Source organism: Heptranchias perlo, chromosome 15 (genome assembly GCF_035084215.1).
Source record: "Heptranchias perlo isolate sHepPer1 chromosome 15, sHepPer1.hap1, whole genome shotgun sequence".
NCBI classification, from domain to species: Eukaryota; Metazoa; Chordata; class Chondrichthyes; order Hexanchiformes; family Hexanchidae; genus Heptranchias; species Heptranchias perlo.
The window spans coordinates 48,159,689-48,176,592 of NC_090339.1; the positions used below are offsets into that span (position 1 = coordinate 48,159,689).

General features: G+C 40.3%; 1 protein-coding gene across 2 annotated transcripts in view; it reads left to right on the plus strand.

Annotated features, from left to right (window-relative positions):
* LOC137333066 (long-chain-fatty-acid--CoA ligase 4-like) overlaps positions 1–16,904 on the plus strand; it is a 72,768-nt gene that overhangs the window by 19,041 nt on the left and 36,823 nt on the right. For both annotated transcript variants that reach the window (XM_067997169.1, XM_067997170.1), the window contains exon 2: positions 11,505–11,582. The gene's annotated coding sequence lies outside the window, so the exon portion shown is untranslated. The remainder of the gene's footprint in view (positions 1–11,504; positions 11,583–16,904) is intronic.

The window sequence follows — 16,904 nt, forward strand, 5'->3', positions numbered from 1 at the left end:
TTCATTGTGTTAGTCTTGGAAAAATAAATGGAAATGTGTCTTCCTAGAACATGTCACTGTGCAGACTTTGTGAGGGGGGGGAATGCATAACAATACTCATTGATCATATTTTGTTTTACTATTCTATGACGACCATGAAAAAATCGGCCTCCCTTTTCCACTCTCCCAAGCACTTAATCTCTTTTGAGGTTCAAATTGTATTGTCAATTGAAGTCCATTCAACTGCCTTGAAGACTGAATTGACAGGAGTATTGTGGGCATGGTGACTAACATCTTAGCGTGCCAGATTAGATGGCGTTTTGACCTAATTTACGGTCAGTGGTTTTGAGCTACGATTGAATTTCCATTTTAACAAAGACTTGGTATTAATAAAAAAGCTAATGTTTAGAAACATTGAGTCCATGGGCATAGCTAACCACAATTCTCTGGTATAGAACTGCAATCAGTTGGTTTCTACTAGGAATCCTGGTGTGGAAGTACAGGTGAAATGTCTTTGTCTAAATGCATTATCAGTATATTCGATCTTTTTAAAAGTGTTGTGCAGGTCACCATAACACCATAAAATGGAGATTCTGGTTAAATCACGTGGGTGTTGCACAGAACAGTCTCCATATACATACAATTTACGCTTGATTCAGGAAGTTTCTATAAAATGAAGGTCTTCTTTCAGAGCTCACTTTGCTGCTAAAAACTAGCTTATTTATGTTTTGAGTACTGACCAGAATAATCGAGACAAGTCTTTTCTAGTTGGGAGATTTGACCTATGACCTAAAACTGCTTTTTGCTTCAACTGGTGAATGCTCTCAGTTTTAAACAACTCCTATTTTTAAAAAAAACCTGGACTTGGTAGTAAGAAAGGGAGAAAGAAATAACGTTTATATCCTGACCTTCCCTCCTGCATGTTGTTGAGCAGGTAGATTCTTGGAATTTGGCTGGTGCAACATGTTAATTCTGTATGAGAGTGCATTTAACATTTTTTTTTAAACTGGTGTCATATGACAATTGACACTGAAAGATAATTATATTCTGGGAATAATTATATCTTGGGAGTGCACAAGTTTTAAAGTCCTTCTGAACACTGAGTCCTATGTGAACTGCAAAAGTATATCCCATTATAGTCATGGATATCTTTTTCATTGGACTGGCTTACTAAATTTGCAATGTATAGGCTACAGCTAGGGTTCTAATGAAGTTTGGAGTGTATACAGTATTCAAGTATATAGCTCTACTCAAAGGACTGTTCTAACCACTACAGCATACAAGGGTGGTACTGGAGACACTAGTCCAGTGCTCACTTTACAAAATGGGGTTGATGGCTTAATTAAGGGAAGTTAATAAAATATTGTGACAGCTTGTCTTTCATAATAGCTCTTGATCTATCCAAGTTTAACCTCCCAGAACAGACCAGAATACATATTGTACTCTGACTTTTAAAGTTGTGTAGCATCCTCCTTTTAAGACCCTCCTTCATGCCCATCTTATCCCTCCTAATAATTCTTCCTTTGGGTTGGTGCTCATATTTGTCTGTGCCTCTGAAACAAATTGGGACGTTTTGTAAGGATGTTACATAAGTGCAAGTCATAAATACAACCAGGAAATTCAGAAGTGACCCTTAGTAAGTACTTCTAAAGAATTGGTCTTTTTTCCATTTTGAAACTGTCGTGTTTACTTACTGTGAATTTTTGTACCCTATCCATAAACTCCCTGCTTGTGGAAGAGTTTAATAATGGTCATAACTGTAGCATTGCAGCAAGTTCCTGCTTTTATTAACTTCATTTTCAAGAAGGGTTTACAGCCAAATGTCATATTTTTATCCATTAATAAAGTGGCATTGCAATAAAACAGAATACAAGTTTGGAACTCAACAGCATTTACAAATTGTACAGCAGTTTTATATTAAAAACCCTTCTCTCCCCTCCAACTTTTTTTTCCTAATTCTACTTTTAAATTTACAATAGTACTGCAAGCATACTATGTATGATTAAAACTTTGTAGATCATGGGTGTCTCAACAGATTAGAGATTTTTTTTAAAATTTAAGTGTTTCCCCTAAGTAGCTCATCCTAACTCCCAACACCGACTCCAAGTACAACGATATGCTCCAACCCATTGTCTCTAGTCAGGCTTTGATCCAATGTTGTATAATGGGGGTTGATGGTTTTTTTTTCCACTTCTAATCTACTTTTGTATTTGAAAAGAAAATATAAGCCTATTATGTTTCATCAACTTAATTTTTAAAAAATTGTTGAAATAACATTTTGTATCTGAATGTCCAACCTTTTTTGTTATAATATATTTTCCATACGACAGTTTCAAAGGTGTTCTAAATTTAGTCTCCCAACATTGTCAGAGATACGGAAGTTTTGAAAATGAGAAGTTTGACCATATTTGCAGTGAGAGATTGGGCTGAGTGATTTTCAAGACATTGCATGTTTGGTGGGTCACATCTAATGACATTTCTGAAGTTGATAAGCTCTAAAGATTGAGCATTTCAAGAGCCTCCAAGATGTTCTGTTTTCTAGATGTATTATTGGTTGACTCAGCCTGTGATATAAAGTCAGTGAGGAACTGGAAAGTTTTGTACTGATCAGATTTCTAACTTAGACTATTTTTAATTAAATTTGTGGAGGAAATCTCACAATACAGTGTAGTTCATTAATTTGGTTCACACTATGTTCTTCCAAGTGACGACGTTTGAAATTAGATTACGTTTTTAGGAGAGTAAACACTGAACTACCCAGTTTTGAATTTGCATCAATAGTGTATTTACACTCTGAGGTGGTGGTGGACAGTGGGGAAGATGAATTAATGATTCACAGCAGATGCTTAATGGATCTGAATCTACTCTGGAGAGTTTGGCTAGTATTTTTTCCCTTCCCTTCTTCAGTGTGTCTGTGTATCAGTACAATATTGTACCGTAAACATTCCACCTGGAGAAGATAGTTTTAAACTGCATAATTTTAAACTTGTGTATGTGTACATGGGTGCTTGCTTAGTCATTCATAGTAAATCCCTTTTGAAGTGGATTACAAAATTAGTTGAATGGCCCAGGTCCAAACGTGCAATATTACTAATTTACGTTATGAATTTCGTCTGCTCAGCCCTGCCGATGGAGCAGAGCCCTTCACATTTATCAGTTCTGAACTAGCCTGGCCAAAGTTCAGAAATCTTGTGTTATTCAGGTTGAGAAATTTATAGAGGAATTAAATAATTTTAATCAGCCATAGAATCGAATGTACAAGTGTCATTTTTTACTTCTGGCTTTGGAAGGAAGAAATGTACAGAAAATGCACAAAGGGCTTTGCTAAGAGAAAATCCAAGTAGGATAAGGTTATATCTTGTGTTAGTTGCTACCCAGTACTTGGAACGGACAAAAATAAACCTTGGTGTTATCAGTTTAAGTGCAACTGTACCATCCCAGAGATTGTGTTACTTTTGTTTAAGGCCACGATCTTAAGCAGTGTCTTGCTCGAGGGGCACTCTATATTGCAGCAACATACTGGATATGGTGATGATGGGACATGGGTCTATTTGTAAAAAAAAATCCTTCTTTGGTCTTTTGCTCCTCCCCTCTTTCCGCTCTTCCAGCCAAACATAAGGATGCTGAGAGCAGTGTAGTGCCACTACTCTGCCATACTGGTTGAGACTTCTTAATAGATTTATTAGTGACCTTTTACTTGATCAGTGCTTCTGAATAGTATTGCCTTGCTGGAGAGCAAGAAAAAGAGTGGAGATCTGAGAATCAGCACATTTCAAAGTTGAGTGGACTGTAAATGTAGGCCCAGGGGCGCATTGCACGGCAGGGTCTGCCGAGGCCCAGGGGCGCATTGCACGGCAGGGTCTGCCGAGGCCCAGGGGCGCATTGCACAGCAGGGTCTGCCGAGGCCCAGGGGCGCATTGCACGGCAGGGTCTGCCGAGGGCCACGTGTAATAGGGAGGTGGGCTCCATGTGATTACTGAATTGTGAATACCTTGGTTTTCATTCAAACCCATAATATGTTCTCGTACAATTCTTGATTGCAAGTTATGAGAATTTAGTCTCTAATTATCGTTTCAAGAAAAAGGATGGATAAATTATTTCATGTGTAAACTGGGGAAATTTGCAAATCAGAATGAGTTCTTGTTTTAAATTGAGTCCATGGTTATGAGAAAATGCAGTGTTTTATCCATGGCTTACTTTTTTGTTTGGTACCTTCAGGGTTCAAGCCGTCCTTCACTGCCTCTGTGTTGTCAGACTGCTTGGATGAGCCGCAATTTCATCCAGTTAAACACTCGAAGACTGAAGCCATTGTCTTCGGTGACCGCCTCAAACTGCGTTCCCTCGCCACTGTTTCCATCTCCCCCCCCCCCCCCCCCCCCCCCCACCCACCCACCCCCGGCCACTGTCTCTGGCTGAACCAGACTGTTTGCAACTTCAGTATTCTATTTGACCCAGAGCTGAGGTTCCAACCCCATGTCCTCTCTATCACAAAGGCCACCTATTTCCTCCTCTAACATCGCCCGTCTCCACCTCCACCTCTACCTCTACCTCAGCCCATCTGCTGCTGAAATCCTCCAGACTTGACCATTCCAATGCTATCCTGGCTGGCCTTGCATCCACCACCCTCCATAAACTTCAGCTCATCCAAAACTGTACTGTCCTTATCCTATGCTGCACCAAGCCCCATTCACCCATTACCCCTGTCCTTATCGACCCCTTCATGGCTTTGCTCCTCCCTATCTCCAGCCCTAGTTTGTTTTAATTAGTGTTCCAATTCTACCTTTTCTATAAAATGTACTACTATTTATGTATGTCAAAGATCAGGTATTCAAGTCTGAAAAGTCCAAATTTACCTCATCTTTCCTCATAGCTGAGCTCACTCCTAGCAATCAGTCTCCAGGGCTTCAGTATCCCCCACTTGTGCCTGTAACCATTACTGAACACACTACTCAGAAGGGTTCTAACCAGAGCACCACAGGGTTTGAACATTATTTCCTCTTCTACTTTTTTTATTGATTGTCATTCTGCATTCTACTGTTGTAATGTAGGGCATGCACCGATGGACTAGATTAGGACATGGGCTGTCATTCTCCAGTATTGAGGAAAAGCAACAGTTAGAACTGGTCTGTTTTAAAGTTGTTCCTTATGGATCTGTCTGTATTAGACCATCAGGCAAATCTGGGCACAGTGTTGAAGTTGAGGTCATGTATATTTGTGTGAGCACATGTACAGGGTCAGTAGGAAGATAGAATTGTACAGTGGCTTTTTAGTTGTACATAGCATTATCTGCAGTTTGATTGCCACATCCACCTCAGTTTCTCATCCTCCAGCGTATTCCATCAATACACCTCAATCCAACATGCTCATGTCCTATAAGCTATCTTGTTCGCGTGTGCTGCTTCATTACAATGATGGTAGGTGGGAAAAAAAGTGGAAATTATTCAGTTTTGATCAAATTAACATAGTATGACTTGAGCGCACAGTGGGGAAGGAGTGAGGAAATAAACACTTCAAAACTAAGTAATTGCAGGGACTTGTCTATCACTGTGATTGCTACTGCGGGTAATAATAAATTAGATTGTTCTATTGCCGTTATCCATTGCCCCCTTACCAGTTTGCTGAATGTGCCTCCTTTTGAGACACTGGTATTTTTCTTGGCTATTTTACTCCTTCCTAGTTAGATTTTTCCCTCCACTCCCCTCCTAATGAGTGTCACAAACTGACAGGTTGAGCTGATAAAAGACTTGGGGGTGGATTTTAAGTCTGAGCGGGATTCTGGCGGGGAACCGTGTTGGTGAGTTAACTTCCCGCCCACCCGTGGCAGAATGAGGCCACGTCAATTTTAACTGTCAGACCTCATTAATATGCTGTCTGCCGACCTCTCACCTGGCTCCAAAAAGGAAAGTTTAAAAACTTTAACTTGAATGGCCTTTTCTGCTTCTGATCCTCCTTCTGACAGGCCTTTCACCTGGCAGGGAAGCCACAGTAAGCTACCCTTATCAGGCTGGAGTTAAAATTGCAGTCGAGGCCTGATGACATCATCAGTCTCTGATCTGCATTTTAAAGAAAGACCCGGCTGGCTTTGGGCAGGCAGCTGTAGCTGCCTGTCCAGAAGTTGCTGGTACAAATTGAAAAGGGCAGGACGTTGGTAAGTCATCAGGTGGTTTTTAACTGCTTACCCACCTGGTTTCTGCCGGCTAGGGTTAAAATCCACCCTTTGATGTTAATTCTACTTTTGAGCTAGTTACTGTACACATGAAAGTTACTGCAAGGAACTGGCCCACACAAAATGCTGCCTACAGCCCAGCCAAGATCAGGAACTCACTGGAAATTATGGCTAAATCCACATCCTGCAGTCCTCCATGACTCTTTGAAAGACAAACCAACCTACTGTGTTGAGCCAAGTGACCCGAATGACCTTTTATTTGAATTAATTTAAATGACCAGTTGTCACCAGAAAAAAATGATTTGCATTTTGATTCAGTGGTCTGGCCCCGCTCTGTGTTTGTAACTTTTCTTGGCATCCTTAAGGCAGTTTTATTTTGTCAAATTAAAAAGAACTTTTTATGATCTTAGGATGTCCTAAAGTGCTTTACAGCCAATTAAGTACTTTTGAAGTGTAGTCATTGTTGAAATGTAGGGAAACACAGCAGCCAACTTGCACCCAGCAAGCTCCCACAAACAGCAATGAGATAATGACCAACCATTTTTTTTAGGTGTTGGTTGAGAGATAGATATTGGCCAGGACACCGGGGAGAACTCCTCTGCTCTTTGAATAGTGCCATGGAATCTTTTATGTCCACCTGAGGGCAGACAGGGCCTCTGTTTAATGTCTCATCCAAAAGACCTCCGACAGTGCAGCACTCCCTCAGTATTGCACTGAAGTGTGAGCCTAGATTTATCTGCTGAAATCTCGAGTGGGACTTGAACCCACAACCTTCTGGCTCAGAGGTGAGTGCTACCACTGACAACCTAAAAGGGCAGTTTAAATCCTTTGCCAGCTTGAAAAGTCACAGATTCTTATTTGCTGTGATTGTGTGTAAGACGTGTATACGTATGATTCATCTGACCTAAATCCTGGCTTGTTGCCATTCATGACGTCTGATGTAATATGTCTGTTAGGGTTAAACTTTTTTCAGGAAAAATCTAGTGACGGTGTTCTGATCAAAATTCTGAATCACTTCCTGCCCAAACTTTCTCCCCTTTCACCTAGTGCTAAATGAGGGTAGTGAATTTTCAGCTGTTTGTTCACTCTGGGTATGTGTTAAGTGCATTGCTTATAAAAAGGTCTGCTCTGTCTGCACACTGCATTCCAGACCCTCCCAACTGGCTGAAAGCATTAGCTGGTAAGCTAAGGAGTTAGTACTGGTATATAATACTTGTCTCCTGCTGGTAAGGTTAATCATTTTACTTTTCTGTGTGACTTTAGAAAAAGAATGTTAAATACATTGAGCATGAGGTACTTCAAGGAGAAGTGTAGTGCTGTGCCAAATAAACCTTTTTGAGGCTATTTTTTTAAAAAAGTGAGATTTATTTTTCTGATTTAAGCAGCTTTGTGTATGGTAGATTTTTTTTTTTACTTCTTTGCATAACCTGGACTTTAGAACCATAGTAAGTATGTAAATATGCTATTGGCTATCAGCAATCTAAGGATCGCTCCACCTGACATCCTTTGACAGGGCACTTTGTAAGAATATGCAGCAATCTTTGTCCATACAACGACGCTACTGAACATGTAAGCTGTGTGTGTGGTCAGAGTGCCGTCCGAACAGGAGAGGAGACGGGTCAGCGCCCGGCAGCGCTAAATGCAGTGGTTCCCGATTGAAAATGGGACAACTCCGTCTTCCAGTGGAGTCGTTGGCTAGTGGTCATGGAACATATTGAGAGCAATGGATACATTGGAGTGATTGCAAGCCAGATGATGTGCTAAACTGCGAGAGTAAAGTGGAAATGGTTTATTACACACACTTGATCCCAGGGATCTGGTTACAGCGATGAGGTCACTCACTAATCTTGTGAATGATTTTTCATGTGGGGATATGTTCTGTCTTTTGTATGCTGCATGTTTTATTCATGACTATCATGCTGCTGGATTAACTCTCTGATACCTTTTTAACAATAGTCAATCTGAAGTTCACCATCAAGAAATTCATTGTCTAGTTTATACTACAAGTAATGCAATGACATTTAGGAACAGGAAGAGGCCATTCAGCCCCTCGCCTCTTCTGCCATTCATTTAGATTTTGGCTGATCTGTACCTCAACTCCATTTACCTGTCTTTTTGGTTCCGTATCTCATGATACCCTTACCCAACTTTGATCTTAGTCTTGAAAATTTCAATTGGCCCAGCATCCACAGCTTTTTGGGGAAAAGTGTTCTGGATTCTGCTACCCTTTGTTTGAAAAACTGCTTTCAGAATTCACTCTTGAATGGCCTAGCTCTAATTTTAAGATTATATGAACTGGAGTAGGCCATTCAGCCCCTCGACCCTGTTCCACCATTCAGTGAGATCATAGCTGATCTGTATCCTGACTCCATTTACCCGCCTTGGCTCCATATCCCTTAATACCCTGACCAGCAAAAATCTATCGACCTCAGATTTAAAATTATTAATTCAAATAGCATCTACTGCTTTTTGTGGGAGAGTTCCACACTTCTACCACCCTTTTGCATGAAGAAGTGTTTCCTAATTTCTCTTCTGAATGGCCTGGCTCTGATTTTAAGGTTATGTCCCTTTGTCCTACACTCCCCCACTAGCGGAAAAAGTTTCTCTATCTACCCTATCGATTCCTTTCAAAATCCTAAAAACCTCAATCAATTTATGCCCACTTATTCTGAATTCCTCATCAGAGGAAATAGTTTCTCTGTATCTGCCCTATGAAATCCCTTAATTGTTTTAAATAACTTGATTTAGATCACCCCTCACCCTTCTAAACTCACGGGAACATAAGCCAAGTTTATGAAACCTGTCGTCATAATATGACCCTTTAAACCCCGCTATCATACTGATGAATCTATACTGTACTCCTTCCAAGGACAGTACATCTTTCCTGATGTTTGGTGCCCAAAATTGAACACAGTACTCCAGATAGGGTGTGATGTGTACAACTGAAGCGTCACTTTTGAATTCCAACATCCTTGAATTAAAGGCCATCATTCCATTAGCTGTTTTGATTGCATTTTGTACCTGTGCACTAGCTTATAGTGATTGTGCACCTAAATCCCTTTGCTCCTCCACAGCTCAGTCTTTCACCATTTAAGAAAACATTCCGATTTGCCTTGGATCCAAAGTGGATGACCTCACACTGAACTCCCATCGGTCACAGACAGACTGAGTGAGTGGGCAAAACTATGTCCCTTTGTAACTTCCTGCTCCCATCCACACAGCATTCACTCCTGAGCTATATCCACCCCCAAAATCTGTTTCCCTGGACCTCATTCGTTTATTTCCATTTGTTCCTGTCCTAATTGCATGATTTTTTTTTTAAAATGTCATCATCAATGTTCTCAGCAGTCATAACTGTGTCTGTTGCAATAGGTTTCAATTGCTTTTTTGTTTGATGCATAGGTTTTGAGGGGGATGATCTGTAATTAATTCCTACGTGGTTCTGATTTCCTAAACCCCTCGAAGTGCATTCTTGTGATTTGATGTCATTCAGGCCTCTTGATTGCAATTGCAGCTGCCTCCAGAGTACCTGGATTCTTCAGAGTAAAGTTAATAAGGAAAGACTAGGAAAATTCTACAAGCTGAAGATTGAGTAAATTTGTTGGCAAGTGGATCCTGAAACATGAACTTCCTGATGCTGTCAAAATTCAAATCTAAGTGTAGAAAATATGACCTGAGAATTTTATTAACAAATGGAGAATAAATGGTGTATCCTGGTCTTTTAGCTAAAGCTAATTGGAAAGTGGAGTTTTATCTGTCTGAGCAATGTTAATGCACGATTTGTGACTTGCAGTGCATGGAATTTAACTCTGTTCAGGAGGGACAGTACTGTCTTTATAAATGTAGAAGATTTTATTTTTGAGCTCAATGCCTGGTGAGGGGGGAGGGAACCTGGAGACTAAGTTAAGTTTTTGTCTTTTGGGGTTTGCAAAAACAAATTTCAGGATATCTTTTTTAACACACAAGCCCATAGGTGTATCCTACCATGAATGGATCCAGCTTGGGCTGATAAGTGGCAAGTAACATTCATGCTACGCAAGTGCTAGGCAATGACCATCTCCAACAAGAGAGTCAAACCATCTCTCCCTGACATTCAATGGCATTACCATCACCAAAATCCCTCTCTGTCAACATCCTGGGGGTCACCATTCACCAGAAACTCAACTGGACCAGACACATGTGCTGTGGCTATTGGAGCTAGGTATTCTGTGGTATGGCTCACCTCTTGTCTCCCCAAAGCCTTTCCGCCACCTACAAGGCACAAGTCAGGAGTGCGATGGAATACGCACCACTTGCTTGGATGGGTACAGCTGCAACAATACTCAAGGAACTCAACACCATCCAGGACAAAGCAGTCCACTTAATCCGCAGCCAATCCACCATGTTAAACGTCCACTCCTTCCACCACTGGCGTACCGTGGCTGCAGTGTGTACCATCTACAGGATGCACTGCAGCAACACAAAGCTTCTTCGACAGTACCTCCCAAACCCAGGGCCCCCACCACCTAGAAGGACAAGGGCAGCAGGTTTGGGAACACCATCACCTCCAAGTCGTGCACCATCCCGACTTGGATATATATCGCCGTTCCTTCATTGTCACTGGGTCAAAATCCTGGAACTCCCTACCCAACAGCACTGTGGGAGTCGCTTCACCACATGAACGGTTCAAGAAGGCGGCTCACCACCTCCTTCAAGGGCAGCCATGGATGGGCAATAAATGTTGTCCTTGCTAGCGACGCCCATAATCCCAAGAATTAAATTTTTTTTAAAAAAGTTTGGAATAAATGGTTGTGGTATTGACTGGTTTTCTCCTGTGCTGAAAACTCATTGCAGGATGGCCAGAACAAATGCACCTTCACAGTTGGTGTCTTCAGATATTTAGTCTGAAGAATTTCGCTTCCAAACCTAGAAACAAAAGACTTTCTCTAATAAGGGTGCTCCTGCATGATGAGCCAGATTTTCTGCATCAATGTTGAAACAGAATTAATACTGTTTACTTCCATGTTTGTGGTTGGCCTACTTTTTATTTCCTCCTCCCTCACCCCCCCCCCCCCCCCCACCAAAAAAACCTCCTATCTTCACTGTTGACGATGGCCTGTCCGACTTTAGTTGATTGAAGCCATGTTTTTTGAAAACGGAAAAACAGAAATCCGTAAATGGCACAATAAATCATCAGTATGTATTTTGTGCTGATCTAAGTTCGTTCAAATCAATTAAATATATATTGCATGTAATTCCCTCATCTTAAAAAGCACACACTTTAAAACATCTTCATCACCATGTGATGGTTACAGATCTGAGCAATGTTAAACTAAATAAATTTGGGAGCTTATTAGTAAACCTTTATTTGTCTTTGCAGCACAGGCTCTTTCTATAATCGGAGTTGAATTTAGATCTACGGACAAGATTTTACATTGGCCAAAGAGAAGGAAATTAGGTGAGTGAGTAAGCGATCGTGTCAAACTGCCCATACTTTAATCCTTCCACACCTTCTGTGTTACTGCTATTTTTCGAAGACTTTGTGCACTGTTAAATTTCTGTCTTGCAAGTAGAAAATTTTTCTACACTCGCATACGGCTGTCTCAGTCAATGAAAATGCAGCAATTTTACTAATATCAAAGATTCTTGGGATTATGGCTGGCAATCCAAGTCAACCATTCCTTTTTGAAGAGAAAAGAAGGGGGTGTGGTGGAGGAGAAGAATCCATTCTTTGGATCAGAAAAGTAAACTTATTTTCATTGGTCTTTTTTAAATCCGGAAGATTGTTATGTTTTTAAAGGAAAAATGAACAACTAAAATTCATTGCTATTTTGAGAAGTTGTTTAGTGACTCTCTCTTCCTTTTAAAACTGTTTTTAAGGGACCAATGCTTTAGGATCAGGTTGGAAAACGCAGTTATTTTTCTGTACATAATTAAACCCTTAGAAATTTGACAGAAACTATTGTGCCTGTTCTTTGGAAAATGCTTGGTAAATGCTTTGATTTTTCTCATTGGCAAATGATTTTCAAACTGTCGTTACATAAATTGTATAAAAATTGTTCCAATTTTTTTTAAATATCTCATATCTCAATCTCATATCTCTCTCTCTCTCTCTTTCTCTCAAGCCTAGAGTCTGAGTCGCAACAGTACTGCTAAGAGGTTTAAAAGTGGTAATGAAATAAGAGACATTCTGGATGGGTGGCTACATTGAAAAGATTATTAACAACTTGTGCTGCCCAGTATCTCTCAGCTCCACACCTAACATTCATTGGGGTCTGTTCTGTATGTATCATTAGTCACACCTGAACAGTCATTACTTTGCTAAGAACCTGCTTGATATTTTTTTAAAATGCTTTCAAGGGAACAATGCTTCAAAACAATGTATGGAAAGCTCAAAGGTATTTGTAGATATTTAACTGTTGCTTAAGGATTGAACTGAAGCTTCATAGTCAGTAATTTTGTAAATAGCTGATGTAAAAACCTGAATGGAACCTGCATATGCAGATAAATTGGATCCTCAGCTGCTTGATTATTGCTCCTCCTGCTAATGCTTTTGAATCCTCTGAGCTCAGCAAATTCTTCAGATTCAAAACTGCTGTCTCGACAAGTTTGCGGCTTATATCAATTAAATGTAAACAATGCTTCGAAGGTTTGAACGGAAGGTACTATGACTTCTGTTTCGGGACTGAAGAATCTGAATGCAAAATGAAGACACGGTAGTGATGGTTCATCCAACACTTTATTTAATTAGAAACTCTTTTTGATTATGGTCAATGGAACGCTTTAGTGATCCAAATGAATCCTCTTGCATCTTGCTTTTCTGTGTCCTTTCCTACATGTGGGGTTATTCAATAGTGGAGCAAAGGAAGGGGGTACACAAGAGGCCAGAGCCAGTGGAATGGGGAGTTTGGGCTTGGGAGCATTCTAGGACTGATGAAGATTACTGAGATTGGGAGGGATGAAGCCATGGAGGAATTTAAACACCAGGATGAGAATTTTTAAATCCTGAGGTTACGGGCGTATGGAGAGCCAATGCAGATCAACAAAGGCAGGTGATGGGGGAGCAGGTCTTGGTGCAGGCTAGGGTACAAACAACAGTTTTGGATGAACTGAAGATGAGAAGATTAGTGATGGGAGGCCAGCTTCAGTCATCACCTGAAGGAGTGCTTTGTTATTGATGCCATCTTTTGGACGAGATGTTAAGCAGAGGCCCAGGCTGTCAGTTCAAGTGGATATAAAAGATCCCATGACAATATTTGGAAAAAGCAGGGAGGAGTTCTTGTGTTCTGACCAACCTTCCCCTCTCATTCTGCACTACCAACAACAGATTAAGAATTCGCACTTTGTTGCTGTTTGAGGGATATTGTTTCTAATTGGTATCAATGACCTGGATTCAGAAACTCGATTCAAATTGACCAAATTTGAAGATGATGCCAAACTTGCTACCAAGAAGGAACAGTGGAATTGAAATTACAGAATAAGTTAAACAAAATATGAGTGGGCAAAACAAGAGGAAGGAAAATGGATGATATGCATACTTGAATGGTGTTGAAATCACTAAGGATGAGACTTGGGAGTCTTAGTAGACTCAGCATGTCCAACCAGTGCAGGGCAGAAATCAATGCAATTAATAGAATGTTGAACTCCGCGATCAAACTGCACCATGCTGTAGTCAGACGGCAGCTTGAGTACGTGTCCAATTCTGGTTGCCAGGTTACAAGGCAGACATTCAAGAACCGGAGACACAGAACAGTCACTAGACTGTTCCCTACATTAATGTTTTCTACATTACAATATTAACTACATTTCAGAAGTACCTTCATTAGCTGTAAAGTGCTTTAGCCTGGGGTCTTGACAGGCGCTGTAGAAATGCAAGTCTGTCTTTCTTTTAGGCTGATCTATGGTGTCAGGGGTTTGGGTTATGAGGAAAGACTGGAGAAACTTGGATATTTTTTTTGCCTGCAAAAGAGGCATCTGAGAAGTCACTTTATAGAAGCATATAAGAGATTAAATGGTAGGAAAAAAGTTGATCTGAAAAGCAGTAAATTAAATCGTGGGAGAAGGAGCAATGGATTCAAACTAATAAACGGTCATTCTAGGACAGATATAAGGAGGTGGTTCTTCATGCAGTGGTGAGGGTGAGTAGTGTGGGGTTTTGGATGAATGAATTCAAATGGGCCATATGACCTTCATCAGGAAGTATCTTGTGATCTTCAGTTGCACCTATCCCTATGATCTCTAATCCAGTTCCCAACCAATTATTTATCAAGCTCTTTTTTTTTTAAAAGGGCTTAATGAACCGAAATCAAGTTTGTCCTCATTTGAGTAGCTTTAAAGCAATTGATTTGTGCAGTCCTGCTCCTGAATCTTGTAAATAACACATATTTAAGACTAGTTAAATTGACATGGTTGATATTTAGTCTTGTATCTTGGCCCTGTTTATAGATGCTAGAGTAACAATTCTGCTTCTGCACTCCTGGTGCACACAAGCGGTACATATCATAACATTGTGCACTCCCAGCCTGTGACTTGCTATCTATTAATGTTTCTATTTATAATTTAGAAAAGTAGCAACCTTTTTTTAAAAAAAAATGTTTAACTATAGGTCAACGTATCAACAAGGTTGCTAGTTAAGTTGAAGCATGTGGTTACTGGCTCATGACACAATCTACACAATTCCTCACTGTACACCAAAGCACCTGTTGATGGTCAGTGCAGCAATTATGTTCTCGCCATGCCTAACATTCTACTAACACCCAACATTGCATATCAAAGAAAACAGAAAATTGTTATAGTTGCTTTGATTATATATACGGGAAGCATATGCACTATGCAAATGAAGATATCAATGTTCCAGCCAGCTCTTCAGCATTAATAGATTGCATCATGTACCAAATCTTTGAAACTTTCCAATTACATCAAGGTAAATGAGGTCATTTACAACGCACCAAAAAAAATTGAATTTACTGTTTTTTTTAAAATGCTACTTATACGAAAACATTACATCCTGTTGGGTTATCAACAAGATTGAAATTAAATGTGAGGGCAACACATCACTTAATATTCTCCAGCTCTTTGGTGTATGTAAAGACTCTGTTGGACCTTGATGAAACCGTACTCCGTTGTGGACTTATTCTATCTTTGTTTTCTAAATATTTGTGCCATCCGTAACTTGTTACATCTCCCTGCTTGTCTGTATTGGTAAATAAATCTAATAGTTTTAACCTGGATGTAATGGTCCAACTACGTGGCACTTGCCACCTTTAGGAGTAAATGGGAGATTGTGTCAGATATCCCATGTGATTTCTGGTGCAATTCTCACTGTAATTAAGAGGTCATTGGCCCTGTAACATGCTATCCCATTCGCAGCATGCACAAAGGTGTACAGATTTCCATTCATGGGCGACTCCATCTGCTTGTCAAAACTGTCTTTTTTGCTGTAAACGTGTTGGTGTTGGGACAAGGCCTGAGCCATGTTGGGGTGGGGTGCTGGGGGTTGTGACAGCAGACTTGCTTCCTGATGCTCTGACATACTCCATGATCCCACGCCATGCATTGGTGCTTTCCATTCAGAATTGCAATGTTGGGCTTAGGAGTACCTGATGTATGGCTTTCTTCGTTATCCTCTTGCTCAGTTTAATCGCTGTCATCATATGCTTGCCAACTGAAAACTTATCTGGACACGCAATGAAAATGTTGAATCACAAACTCTTCCTGCTTCAGCCTCATACACCAGAATGAAGCCCAGCTCTTTTTTTAAAGATTATACAAGTCAGCTTTTTCAGCTCTGCTATCTGATGCTTTAGGTTAGCAGATAGTAATCGGAAGTACAAGCCAGCACTTGTTAGGCTGTTTTATTAACTCAGCTACCTCAGGTGACTCTTCATTTTCTTCCCTCTCACCCAAGCTCCCCCCTCTCATTTGCTCTTTACCTATACTTGTTTTCAAACACATTCCAGTAACTGGGTATTTGAATTTGTGATGCATTATAATACATTATGCTCTTGGAGCATACATAATTAAACATTGCAAAACCAGAACGCTGGCTCTTTGTTTCTACAAATCCATTTGTGTCCTAAACAAGTGTTGCTGCCCACCCCAAAATAGAAATGTTAGAGTTGACAGCTGGATTTTAAACAATAATGGTGAAAACATGTTTGCTGTGACCTTCACATTAAATGTATTCACGTATTAATAAAATCTTTGGGTGGACACATACCACAACCAGGGAGTATTTGGGTTACATATTTGTGCCATTAATTTCCTGCATGGCGCACTCGTGATGCTCTGGGCTATATAGAAGAGTAAGAAAATAAGGTGCTTTGCACAGGGGAAAAATTGGGAGTGTTGAAACACTTTGTTGCAGTATATGACCATCCTTCAGTGTGGACATTAACTGTATAAAGTGTCTGCCATAATATCTGCTACCAGCAAAATAGCATAAAATTGATCTCGCCAACTCGTAAGTGTGTGTAAACTCTGACATATAAAATTTGGTGCTATGCATGGTAAGCCAGAACTTGTGCAGTTTTATAAGGACAGGAACATATTAATAAAACCTGATGTATTATTCAGCTACAGTGTGTTTCCCTAAGGCTATAAAGTCCAATTGAGTAGTGTAGACTGGGTGGTGTTCATTCAAAGGCTAATTACTAGTCAGGCAGGAGATCAGAACCGTGGAATTGTCAGTTAGAAGCTTGTAGCTATTGTGGCTTTGGTATGTTCAAAGCAATGTAATTGTTTTTGGAAAGTTGTGTGTAGCAGGAACTGCACTTGTGAA